This window comes from Amblyomma americanum, chromosome 1, assembly GCF_052857255.1.
Source record: "Amblyomma americanum isolate KBUSLIRL-KWMA chromosome 1, ASM5285725v1, whole genome shotgun sequence".
Taxonomy (NCBI): Eukaryota; Metazoa; Arthropoda; class Arachnida; order Ixodida; family Ixodidae; genus Amblyomma; species Amblyomma americanum.
In genome coordinates this window covers 57396663-57410350 of record NC_135497.1, presented here as the reverse complement: position 1 = coordinate 57410350, position 13688 = coordinate 57396663, and positions in this window count along the sequence as shown.

Genomic DNA, 13688 nt, shown 5'->3' with positions numbered 1-13688 from the left:
TCCAGGGATTTTGAGTGCTGGGAGTGACGTAAGTTGCAATATGTGGCCCAGAAGCAAACCCAATGGCATGTAAGCTTTTGAAAAGGACAGCACACCATGGTGTAGATTTCAGCACTCACTATATTTCTCAGCATACAGGCAGTGGGTTTCAAAAAACTCTTTGGATGTCTTTAAAAGTTCCTCGTGGGACATTCCTTGCTGTAAGTGCTTAATGTGCAGCACAGTACTCTCAAACACCGTGGCGGCGTCCGTGCTGCGATCCAAACTCGGCACCAGAGTTCTGAGGGTGTCGCAAGCGCTCTTAATCCGGGCTCGTCGCTTTCGTTCTACATCGTTATGGCGCGCTCGTCTGTCTTCTGGTACTTCTGCGCTAGACGCGCTGCTTGCTTCCGGTGATGTGCCTTGCTCATGACTTGTGGACGTGGTAGTATCGTCGACGCCGTCCAGGTTTAGGTAGACCGTATCCGCTTCGTAAACGACGTCAAATGTCGGGTCCATCGCCGCAGTACCGGGACCTTCGGCACCAGTCTTGCCCAGGGGCTGTAGTACGTGCGCTGCACCAAACTGATCAATATACAGCAGTTGCTGCTGGCTGTCCATCGTGAAATTTTGCACGTGCACTGAACGAAGCCTCTCCGCCTCCCTTTTGCTGCTGCCGTTGTGGTGTGCTGCTGCTGCTTCAGCTTCCGGTTCTCACCAAAGTGGAGTGCTAGAAATGTGATTAGTTCCGGTCGGCGTCCTGGCGGTCGCTGATCGCAACTGCTTGGTGAAATCCCCTTTGCAGATCTTGCGATAGTCATGGCGCAAATGGCTTTTCTGGCACTGACGTGAAACTGCTCTAGCAAACAAAAAAAAAACCATAGGGAAATTTATTGGTCTTATATCTTCGTTAGTATTGGTGCTAGAGTTTATCTTCGGGTTGTATCTGCATTTGTACTGGACCAAAACAGAAACCGATACTATATATATCGATATGTCTTATAGGCTATGGTACTAACTGTATCGGTCTATGGGCTGAATATGAAAAACATTAGACCAATACAGAATCCAGTGCACCTTATCGACTGATTCATATTCGCCGCATAGACCAATACCTATTTGTCCATGGGACTGTCATGCACTAGTCAATGGGCCCTACAAAAACAGTCGGTTGGTGGTTCTAGTTGTTTTTCATTGCTTCGATCATCATTCATCTCAGGCTCTGATCTCAAAATCAACACATGCCGATCCCATGGCGCTTACGAGGCATTGCAGTAACGTAAAATATTTGCCACATTAAGAATAAAGCATGCTGAGGCATACAGAAAAACTGCCGCCTGAAGTTCCAGAGGATCCGGCGCGCAACGCTCTCAAACTACGTTTGAGTTTGACGCCACAAGCCGCGGAGAACGCGGTGCCGGCAGCGGAGAGAGAGGACCATCGCTCGCATCAGGGAAGTTACTTTCTCTCTCCTCAAGGCTGCAGGAGAGCAAACAAGAAAGAAAAATGACTACCAGTGGTGGTTGCCCGCATGCCGACCCTCCAAGGTAGGACCATATGAGTATGGCGATAAGTATTTTTTTTCTTCTCTGTTACGGTCTAGTGGCCAAAACCGCAATCTGAGACCACAGTGATATTTTAGTGTTACTAACATACTCGTTTTCAGTTGTCGACTGAGTATTATGCAGAATTTAGCGAACTGGTAGCGAAAACGTAGTCGAAAGCCGGCAACATTGGGTAAGTTTGATTGTTTTTTTTTTAGCTTTCATGTGCGCGCGTCAGCTGTTCGGTTTGTTGCGGCGTGCGCTGCCGTGAATTCAAAGTTCTGCAAGACGCTTCTCGTGGATATCAACATTCCAGCGCTAGTTCGGCTTTTAGTGAGGTCCGTATGCATTAGTTACAACCGCAGGCTGCGGTTTGTATTCTTTTTTGCGCTGCGGCGTTGCGTTGCTAACGGCCGTAGCCACGCGAACAAATGAATTTGAATCGCGCGTTATGATGAAATTAATGTGGGGGAGAGTTTTAATATTTTAGGCACGATTTCTTATTAGGAGTATTTAAGGTTTTTAACCTTAATTTTTCTTTCTACTGTGCTGCTATCTCTGTTCCTCAAGTGGCAAGTAGTGCCCCGGCGGCTCAGCTCGGCAGATTGTACAGGTGCAGTCAAAAGCAAATGGAAGGCGCGAGAGCATGGCAAACCGTGTCGCAACGCTTTTTAAAGGCGGCTCTTAACTGATTAACTCGGTCGCCAGCGGGCAGCGCGCGCTATCCGACCCTTATCTGGAGCGTACGGCCATCGCTTTTGGAAGCTCGAACGGATGCTTGTTGCTTTTCAAATACGGCACCACGGATTTCTTTGGCCCTACCTGCGAAGTATTTGAAGAGCGATTTGCGCCGTATGATTGTACTCAGCAGCGAGCACTGCCACGACTGTTTAGTTATGCTTTTGCCGTGAGGGGCGTGTCGCGGGGCGTTTTTTTCTTCTTGTTCTTAGGTTTACATGGTATATCCTGGCTTCCCCAGTGTCCGCTCAAGAAATGAGGACCAGCAAAGATCAGCCCTCGCTTTTTTGCTGCCTTCATTTTGTTTATTGTAAGTTGCGCATATACCCTCGCGTATGTAAGAACGAATACGCACAAAATAATCAAAAGGACACGATGCTGGTTTAGTCTGTGTGCTCTGTGTAACAGTTGAAGTAAAATACGCGAAGTGCATGCATTTCGAATTGGCCAGGTAGTAATGCACGATCAGCACGTCGATCGCAACAAGGGGAATCCTTATTGTTCTTAGTAGGAAGAATTTCATCGAGTTAGTTCCACAAGAACAAAAAATACAATGTGCAAAAGCAAACGCGGTTCAAAAGCGCGTGAGACTGCCGTTAACGCGAATGGTTGCTTCCATGCGCCGGGGCAGAGAATCGTACACAGATTGTACAAACTCGCGGTATCGCTTAATGCGGTCCCATTCAGCTGCAACAGCGAGGCACAATGCTTCTTTGCTTGTTGCACCCAAGTTCATATATGCCAAGTTGGATTTCAGAAATCCCCACACATTTTGTATAATGTTGAAGTCCGCGCCCTTTGGCATCCATTGCAGCTGTCGACCTCCTCACTCTTCTAGAAAGTCTTGGACGACTTTAGCTTTGTGGACGGGGCTGTGGTCCTGCTAAAGCCAGTAAAAGCCATCTTTAAAGGGCCCGTCCAGGGCGAACGGGACGAGGTAGCTCTCAAGGACATTTGCAGTATTACGCCGCGTTAATCTTCGCTCGAAGCTACACAAGTGGGGCCGGTCCATCTCTGCAGACGGCTCCCCAAACATTCACAGCCGTGCCACCGCTGCTAAGCACATTGTGCAAGTACCCGGGCTGATACCTACGTGCAAACAAAAACAAAACGTTATCGTTAGAAATGTGGGCAAGCGCCCCTCTAAAACTCGTTTTGCTGACGTGCAGACGTGATCCTTAGCGTCCAGACAAAGGCCTCTGGAACAAATTCCCAAATGCCCACTCAAGCATTGCACACAGAAAAACAGCATCCGGATTATCACCCTTATCGCTCCGCCGTGGCATTGCCAGCCTGTCTTTATTTCACAAATTGTTCCACAGCCCTATGCACATCCCACCTTATAATCTTCGCCCTGAACGCATATCTCATCGCACCAGCCATCACCTTCAAGTTTTTGTCCTCGGTCACGCACCGTCACTTTTTCGAATTCCTTCTTGCTTCGTGCAGCCGCAGGCTGGAACGGCCTTCCAAACAACGTTGCCATCATCACTTGCCCAAGTCTTTTCGCTAAAAATGTAAAAACTTTCTTGCTGTTGTGAATTTGTGCTTTTAATTCTTTCCACCCCATATGTAAAACCCCCTTTTTTGGGACCTTTAATATAATAAAATGAAATGAAAGTATTCACCCACGTAGAAAATATAGCACTGGCAATTGCAAAGCGTGATAGCATTAAGAGAATGTGGTTAAATCTTACCGGCAGTTGCACGGGGGCCATACCCGGCGCTGTTGACCCATCTTGAGATTACAGTGGACTCATCAATAGATATGACCTCACCCCAATCGACTACCGACCATTCTTCGTGGGCTCGCACAAAGCCCAGTCGAGCGTGCTTCTGCTGATCTGTTAAGTAAAGTAGGGTTTCTGAGCGACCACGCATCCGCTCAGTCCTGCCTCATGCAAGCGTCGGCGGATTGTAGCCACACTGATGTTCAGAGATAGGGTCTCTCGAATTTCTCGCGTACTCGAATGGATCAGCCACCACCGCTGCCACGATGAGTTCGTCGACTTCTGTCGATGTGGATCGTGGTCTTCCTGAACTTTGGGCATCTTCAACGCGGGCATCCTCGTCTCGATATGCCTGCAAATCCTATTCACTGCGCCGATCGATCGGCCAACTCGGCGACTTATAGTGTGCTGAGGAACACCTTCAATTGGAGAGGCGAATTATGCTGCGCCGTTCATCTTCAGATATTCTGGACAGCATCGCGTTTCAAGGAAACGGTGCAATCAATCCCTCCAACCTGAGCACAAGAAATAAAACGGGTGCTCCACAGCACGCCGCTCACGGCAAAAACGTAAACAGTCGTGGCATTGCTCGCTTCTGAGTATTATCAAACGGCTCGAAACTCTCATCAAACAAATTGCAGGTAGCGCCGGAGAAATCCTTAGTGTCTCATTTGAAAAGCAACAAGCATCTGTTCGAGCCGTCAAAAGTGATGACCGTAAACGCTCCAGATAATGGTCTGTTCGTACCGCGTGCTGCTTGTTGGAAACCGAGCTACTCAATTACCAGAGCCAGCGTTAGAAAGCGCTGCATCACGGTTTCCCACACTCTCGCACTTTCCATTTACTTTTGACTTCACCTGTATGTCTTGTCTGCCCCATTTTGTATTTCCCATAATCACGAGAGTCAATGTAACGCCCGTTTCGCCGGCGTGCCAGATGCTAAGCGTTCACAGAGACTCGCTTTATTCTTGCGACGCGCGAGCTACAGCTCGGCAGTTACCTCGTTGGCGTTGCTCCGCCACCCCTCCCTCTCTCCCTCCCTTCACGCGGATACGCGTCCATATAAAGTTTTGCTGTGCCTTTTTAAGATTTGGGCGCACCTCTGCGAGATGATTACTCCGGCTGTCGAGGTTCGGGGGATGCTCTACTTTCGATTTCAACGCGACTATCTTCCCGCCGGCGGTCGCCGGTAGCGCACGCCGCCTCGAAGGTCGATAGCCGGTCTAATCGGCTGGCACAGGCGTGTTCCAAGCTTAAAAGTCGTATCAAGAGACTATGCCGGCGCGTATTCGCGTATCAAATCGTGGTACGCCAAGCATGCCGAGCCACGCGCGTTACCGACGGCCGTAGCTTGCGCATAATCGCATTGGAGCTGAAAGCAGAGTGGACAGGGCTTTTTCCCGGCTCATTTGCCTGCCAGAGTTTTTGAACAGTTCTTCCAAACATACGGTGCCGTCAGCAGGAGAGACCAGTGGTGCGTTGACCTGGCGTTGGAGATGTTTCATCTTTTTAATGCACCAAGGAATTTACATGCATGCATCAGTGGCATGTGACTGCTGTACAGTTGGAAGTACCAATTGTTAGTACAGGTGGTGCAGTGTCTTGCCCTTGTGATCAATGTTTTTTTTTTTTTTGCAGACTACAATCTGCTTTTTTTATTTTTGAGGTGCTCTAGGTTTGGCGAGACTGCACCAATGGGCCGGAGCTCACAAGCTTGCAACCCAGCTCTACTTGCAGTCAAAGTTTTTGTGATGTTCCATTCTGAGTTGCTGCTCTCATTGTGTATTAAATTGTGTATACATGAAACTGCTGCCTAACTCTCCATTCCTGGAACTTCTGAACTCTGGAGGGACAAGGAAGATTGCTGTCCATACCCTCCAGAAATCTGAACCAGTAGACACAATGAGACCCATACACCATTAAAACTACAAAACAATTAGGAAACCAGTAGCCTATGAGATTGCTGACAGCTATGGGTGTGTGAGCGTACTGGTCTTATAGGCCTTTTGGTATCTACCAAACACTATTTCAAAGAGTGCACATTTTGCGACGGCCCGACCTGTGCAGGCACGGTGCTGCCGTGCGCGCATCACCTCGTGTGGACATGTCCTCTGCGCACACAGTTGAAATCGAGATGGTAGCTAGGTTTTTCATACTCGGTTCAACTCGAAACAGCTGTCTTATCGCCACTGCAGGACAAAAACGTACCCCAGTTCTCTCCCTCCAATTATCGCTGTCCGCCGCGGCCACAGTATTCCAGGCAGCTCTTTGAACTCGTGCTCGTCCATGTCCATTTTCTTCTTAATTTCCAAATTTTTGCCCTCATTAGCATTGCTCTCTGTCTCAAGGTGATGTCTGCTATTTTCCTTTTTATAGCATGCTGCGTTATTCTAAATCGTGTAGTGTGTGTACCAGTTGCTCTGAATATTGGAATAATGTTAGGATGTTGAATTTTAATGGCGCAAGGGCAGCTTTGGCCTAAGAGCACCATAGCAAGAGGCATTTTTCTTTCCACAAAGCTGGGTCAGAGACCCTTTCTTTAAGCATTTCACCTCTGTGAACCAGAGCACCAGGCCAGGGTAAAGCTTTCAAAGTGGTGGAAATTTCATAAGTGGGGACGCATGTAGTGGGGTATTGGACAGGGGCGTCTTGCAAGAGGTACCATCTGGCGGAAGGGACCATTTGGAACTTGCTGGTTTAAGAAATCATTGGAAATTTCGGTTGGAACCGAGTGATTTTTTCAGACAATTCCAATCGGTTAAGGTTTATGTTTATGGGTTTAATGTCCCAAAGTGACTCAGGCTATGAGGAATGCCGTAGTGTAGGGCTCCGGAAAATTTTGTCCACCTGTGGTTCCTTAACGTGCACTGACAGCGCGCAGTGCATGGGCCTCTAGCATTTCGAAAACCTCTATCGAACTGCGACCACCATGGCCAGGGTCGAACCCGCATCTTTCAAACCAGCAGCCGAGCACCGTAACCAATGAGCCAAGGTTCAAATTGGGTTTTGAAATTGGTTCCAGTTATGCCTTTAATCACCTTACATATTATTAAGGTGCAAAAGGAAAACTTATTTGTGAGGACTGCAGGGCAGCGCCCAGCTCGGTACCAACATTTTCACAGGAGAATGGAAACTGAGAATTGTATATGCTGTCATGGAAATGAAGGCACGCTCACAAGAAACATACTGTAGTCGGGCACTAATAACATACTAGCTGCATGTATGCATCCACAGAGCACACTTCTGTCCCATATACAGGGCGTTTCACCTAGGACTTTACACAATTTAAAAAAAAAAAGGCCTTTTGAGTTAGATGAGCGCTTTCTGCTTGATGGCATCGTCAGCTGTGTAGTACATCAGAAAACAGCTGAAAGGTGCTAACAAGCAGGCTGGTTAACTAATCTTGAATAGTTAACTTTTTAACTATCATAGTTAGGCTCCTTATTTATTGAGAAGCATATGGCCCACCGTAAGTAATATCCATATCTGTTTTTAGGATTTCAAAGACGCGGTAGCCCTGGGCACTGTGTCCCGACAAAGTTTTGCTACATCGCGCCAAAATGCATGCGCTTTCGAGAAGTTTGCGGACAAAAAGATCTTTTCAGTGGTCGTGATTCGTCGAAACAGCCGAAATTTTTTGGGTCACAGCGCTGAGGGTAACTGTATTTTCGAAATTCTAAAAACTGACATGGATATTACTTACGGTGGGCTACACGCCTCTTAGAGGAGGCTCACAATTGACGTTACAAAGTTAACTGTTCAATATTAGTTAACCAACCTGGTAGATGGCATGTCTTAACTGTATTCTAATGATGCCAAAAGCAGCGCTCCTCTAACTCAAAAAGCCTAAAATAAAAATTGTGTATTCTTGTGTGAAATACCCTGTACATACCCCACTTATGAGACTCCTGTACAGAGGTCAGAATTTTGATGCCTTTGACATATATAACGGAACGGAAGATTTCGTTCGCTGCTGTGTGAAGCACCTTGGTGGGCCTTAGACCACTGTTGCGCATTGCTGTTTCAGTAGTAATAGTAGTGCCCTTAGCTATTGTACATCATAAGGAGGCGAGTTATTGCCACCTTCCAGGGATTTTGAGTGCTGGGAGTGACGTAAGTTGCAATATGTGGCCCAGAAGCAAACCCAATGGCATGTAAGCTTTTGAAAAGGACAGCACACCATGGTGTAGATTTCAGCACTCACTATATTTCTCAGCATACAGGCAGTGGGTTTCAAAAAACTCTTTGGATGTCTTCAAAAGTTCCTCGTGGGACATTCCTTGCTGTAAGTGCTTAATGTGCAGCACAGTACTCTCAAACACCGTGGCGGCGTCCGTGCTGCGATCCAAACTCGGCACCAGAGTTCTGAGGGTGTCGCAAGCGCTCTTAATCCGGGCTCGTCGCTTTCGTTCTACATCGTTATGGCGCGCTCGTCTGTCTTCTGGTACTTCTGCGCTAGACGCGCTGCTTGCTTCCGGTGATGTGCCTTGCTCATGACTTGTGGACGTGGTAGTATCGTCGACGCCGTCCAGGTTTAGGTAGACCGTATCCGCTTCGTAAACGACGTCAAATGTCGGGTCCATCGCCGCAGTACCGGGACCTTCGGCACCAGTCTTGCCCAGGGGCTGTAGTACGTGCGCTGCACCAAACTGATCAATATACAGCAGTTGCTGCTGGCTGTCCATCGTGAAATTTTGCACGTGCACTGAACGAAGCCTCTCCGCCTCCCTTTTGCTGCTGCCGTTGTGGTGTGCTGCTGCTGCTTCAGCTTCCGGTTCTCACCAAAGTGGAGTGCTAGAAATGTGATTAGTTCCGGTCGGCGTCCTGGCGGTCGCTGATCGCAACTGCTTGGTGAAATCCCCTTTGCAGATCTTGCGATAGTCATGGCGCAAATGGCTTTTCTGGCACTGACGTGAAACTGCTCTAGCAAACAAAAAAAAAAAAACCATAGGGAAATTTATTGGTCTTATATCTTCGTTAGTATTGGTGCTAGAGTTTATCTTCGGGTTGTATCTGCATTTGTACTGGACCAAAACAGAAACCGATACTATATATATCGATATGTCTTATAGGCTATGGTACTAACTGTATCGGTCTATGGGCTGAATATGAAAAACATTAGACCAATACAGAATCCAGTGCACCTTATCGACTGATTCATATTCGCCGCATAGACCAATACCTATTTGTCCATGGGACTGTCATGCACTAGTCAATGGGCCCTACAAAAACAGTCGGTTGGTGGTTCTAGTTGTTTTTCATTGCTTCGATCATCATTCATCTCAGGCTCTGATCTCAAAATCAACACATGCCGATCCCATGGCGCTTACGAGGCATTGCAGTAACGTAAAATATTTGCCACATTAAGAATAAAGCATGCTGAGGCATACAGAAAAACTGCCGCCTGAAGTTCCAGAGGATCCGGCGCGCAACGCTCTCAAACTACGTTTGAGTTTGACGCCACAAGCCGCGGAGAACGCGGTGCCGGCAGCGGAGAGAGAGGACCATCGCTCGCATCAGGGAAGTTACTTTCTCTCTCCTCAAGGCTGCAGGAGAGCAAACAAGAAAGAAAAATGACTACCAGTGGTGGTTGCCCGCATGCCGACCCTCCAAGGTAGGACCATATGAGTATGGCGATAAGTATTTTTTTTCTTCTCTGTTACGGTCTAGTGGCCAAAACCGCAATCTGAGACCACAGTGATATTTTAGTGTTACTAACATACTCGTTTTCAGTTGTCGACTGAGTATTATGCAGAATTTAGCGAACTGGTAGCGAAAACGTAGTCGAAAGCCGGCAACATTGGGTAAGTTTGATTGTTTTTTTTTTTAGCTTTCATGTGCGCGCGTCAGCTGTTCGGTTTGTTGCGGCGTGCGCTGCCGTGAATTCAAAGTTCTGCAAGACGCTTCTCGTGGATATCAACATTCCAGCGCTAGTTCGGCTTTTAGTGAGGTCCGTATGCATTAGTTACAACCGCAGGCTGCGGTTTGTATTCTTTTTTGCGCTGCGGCGTTGCGTTGCTAACGGCCGTAGCCACGCGAACAAATGAATTTGAATCGCGCGTTATGATGAAATTAATGTGGGGGAGAGTTTTAATATTTTAGGCACGATTTCTTATTAGGAGTATTTAAGGTTTTTAACCTTAATTTTTCTTTCTACTGTGCTGCTATCTCTGTTCCTCAAGTGGCAAGTAGTGCCCCGGCGGCTCAGCTCGGCAGATTGTACAGGTGCAGTCAAAAGCAAATGGAAGGCGCGAGAGCATGGCAAACCGTGTCGCAACGCTTTTTAAAGGCGGCTCTTAACTGATTAACTCGGTCGCCAGCGGGCAGCGCGCGCTATCAGCCGACCCTTATCTGGAGCGTACGGCCATCGCTTTTGGAAGCTCGAACGGATGCTTGTTGCTTTTCAAATACGGCACCACGGATTTCTTTGGCCCTACCTGCGAAGTATTTGAAGAGCGATTTGCGCCGTATGATTGTACTCAGCAGCGAGCACTGCCACGACTGTTTAGTTATGCTTTTGCCGTGAGGGGCGTGTCGCGGGGCGTTTTTTTCTTCTTGTTCTTAGGTTTACATCGTATATCCTGGCTTCCCCAGTGTCCGCTCAAGAAATGAGGACCAGCAAAGATCAGCCCTCGCTTTTTTGCTGCCTTCATTTTGTTTATTGTAAGTTGCGCATATACCCTCGCGTATGTAAGAACGAATACGCACAAAATAATCAAAAGGACACGATGCTGGTTTAGTCTGTGTGCTCTGTGTAACAGTTGAAGTAAAATACGCGAAGTGCATGCATTTCGAATTGGCCAGGTAGTAATGCACGATCAGCACGTCGATCGCAACAAGGGGAATCCTTATTGTTCTTAGTAGGAAGAATTTCATCGAGTTAGTTCCACAAGAACAAAAAATACAATGTGCAAAAGCAAACGCGGTTCAAAAGCGCGTGAGACTGCCGTTAACGCGAATGGTTGCTTCCATGCGCCGGGGCAGAGAATCGTACACAGATTGTACAAACTCGCGGTATCGCTTAATGCGGTCCCATTCAGCTGCAACAGCGAGGCACAATGCTTCTTTGCTTGTTGCACCCAAGTTCATATATGCCAAGTTGGATTTCAGAAATCCCCACACATTTTGTATAATGTTGAAGTCCGCGCCCTTTGGCATCCATTGCAGCTGTCGACCTCCTCACTCTTCTAGAAAGTCTTGGACGACTTTAGCTTTGTGGACGGGGCTGTGGTCCTGCTAAAGCCAGTAAAAGCCATCTTTAAAGGGCCCGTCCAGGGCGAACGGGACGAGGTAGCTCTCAAGGACATTTGCAGTATTACGCCGCGTTAATCTTCGCTCGAAGCTACACAAGTGGGGCCGGTCCATCTCTGCAGACGGCTCCCCAAACATTCACAGCCGTGCCACCGCTGCTAAGCACATTGTGCAAGTACCCGGGCTGATACCTACGTGCAAACAAAAACAAAACGTTATCGTTAGAAATGTGGGCAAGCGCCCCTCTAAAACTCGTTTTGCTGACGTGCAGACGTGATCCTTAGCGTCCAGACAAAGGCCTCTGGAACAAATTCCCAAATGCCCACTCAAGCATTGCACACAGAAAAACAGCATCCGGATTATCACCCTTATCGCTCCGCCGTGGCATTGCCAGCCTGTCTTTATTTCACAAATTGTTCCACAGCCCTATGCACATCCCACCTTATAATCTTCGCCCTGAACGCATATCTCATCGCACCAGCCATCACCTTCAAGTTTTTGTCCTCGGTCACGCACCGTCACTTTTTCGAATTCCTTCTTGCTTCGTGCAGCCGCAGGCTGGAACGGCCTTCCAAACAACGTTGCCATCATCACTTGCCCAAGTCTTTTCGCTAAAAATGTAAAAACTTTCTTGCTGTTGTGAATTTGTGCTTTTAATTCTTTCCACCCCATATGTAAAACCCCCTTTTTTGGGACCTTTAATATAATAAAATGAAATGAAAGTATTCACCCACGTAGAAAATATAGCACTGGCAATTGCAAAGCGTGATAGCATTAAGAGAATGTGGTTAAATCTTACCGGCAGTTGCACGGGGGCCATACCCGGCGCTGTTGACCCATCTTGAGATTACAGTGGACTCATCAATAGATATGACCTCACCCCAATCGACTACCGACCATTCTTCGTGGGCTCGCACAAAGCCCAGTCGAGCGTGCTTCTGCTGATCTGTTAAGTAAAGTAGGGTTTCTGAGCGACCACGCATCCGCTCAGTCCTGCCTCATGCAAGCGTCGGCGGATTGTAGCCACACTGATGTTCAGAGATAGGGTCTCTCGAATTTCTCGCGTACTCGAATGGATCAGCCACCACCGCTGCCACGATGAGTTCGTCGACTTCTGTCGATGTGGATCGTGGTCTTCCTGAACTTTGGGCATCTTCAACGCGGGCATCCTCGTCTCGATATGCCTGCAAATCCTATTCACTGCGCCGATCGATCGGCCAACTCGGCGACTTATAGTGTGCTGAGGAACACCTTCAATTGGAGAGGCGAATTATGCTGCGCCGTTCATCTTCAGATATTCTGGACAGCATCGCGTTTCAAGGAAACGGTGCAATCAATCCCTCCAACCTGAGCACAAGAAATAAAACGGGTGCTCCACAGCACGCCGCTCACGGCAAAAACGTAAACAGTCGTGGCATTGCTCGCTTCTGAGTATTATCAAACGGCTCGAAACTCTCATCAAACAAATTGCAGGTAGCGCCGGAGAAATCCTTAGTGTCTCATTTGAAAAGCAACAAGCATCTGTTCGAGCCGTCAAAAGTGATGACCGTAAACGCTCCAGATAATGGTCTGTTCGTACCGCGTGCTGCTTGTTGGAAACCGAGCTACTCAATTACCAGAGCCAGCGTTAGAAAGCGCTGCATCACGGTTTCCCACACTCTCGCACTTTCCATTTACTTTTGACTTCACCTGTATGTCTTGTCTGCCCCATTTTGTATTTCCCATAATCACGAGAGTCAATGTAACGCCCGTTTCGCCGGCGTGCCAGATGCTAAGCGTTCACAGAGACTCGCTTTATTCTTGCGACGCGCGAGCTACAGCTCGGCAGTTACCTCGTTGGCGTTGCTCCGCCACCCCTCCCTCTCTCCCTCCCTTCACGCGGATACGCGTCCATATAAAGTTTTGCTGTGCCTTTTTAAGATTTGGGCGCACCTCTGCGAGATGATTACTCCGGCTGTCGAGGTTCGGGGGATGCTCTACTTTCGATTTCAACGCGACTATCTTCCCGCCGGCGGTCGCCGGTAGCGCACGCCGCCTCGAAGGTCGATAGCCGGTCTAATCGGCTGGCACAGGCGTGTTCCAAGCTTAAAAGTCGTATCAAGAGACTATGCCGGCGCGTATTCGCGTATCAAATCGTGGTACGCCAAGCATGCCGAGCCACGCGCGTTACCGACGGCCGTAGCTTGCGCATAATCGCATTGGAGCTGAAAGCAGAGTGGACAGGGCTTTTTCCCGGCTCATTTGCCTGCCAGAGTTTTTGAACAGTTCTTCCAAACATACGGTGCCGTCAGCAGGAGAGACCAGTGGTGCGTTGACCTGGCGTTGGAGATGTTTCATCTTTTTAATGCACCAAGGAATTTACATGCATGCATCAGTGGCATGTGACTGCTGTACAGTTGGAAGTACCAATTGTTAGTACAGGTGGTGCAGTGTCTTGCCCTTGTGA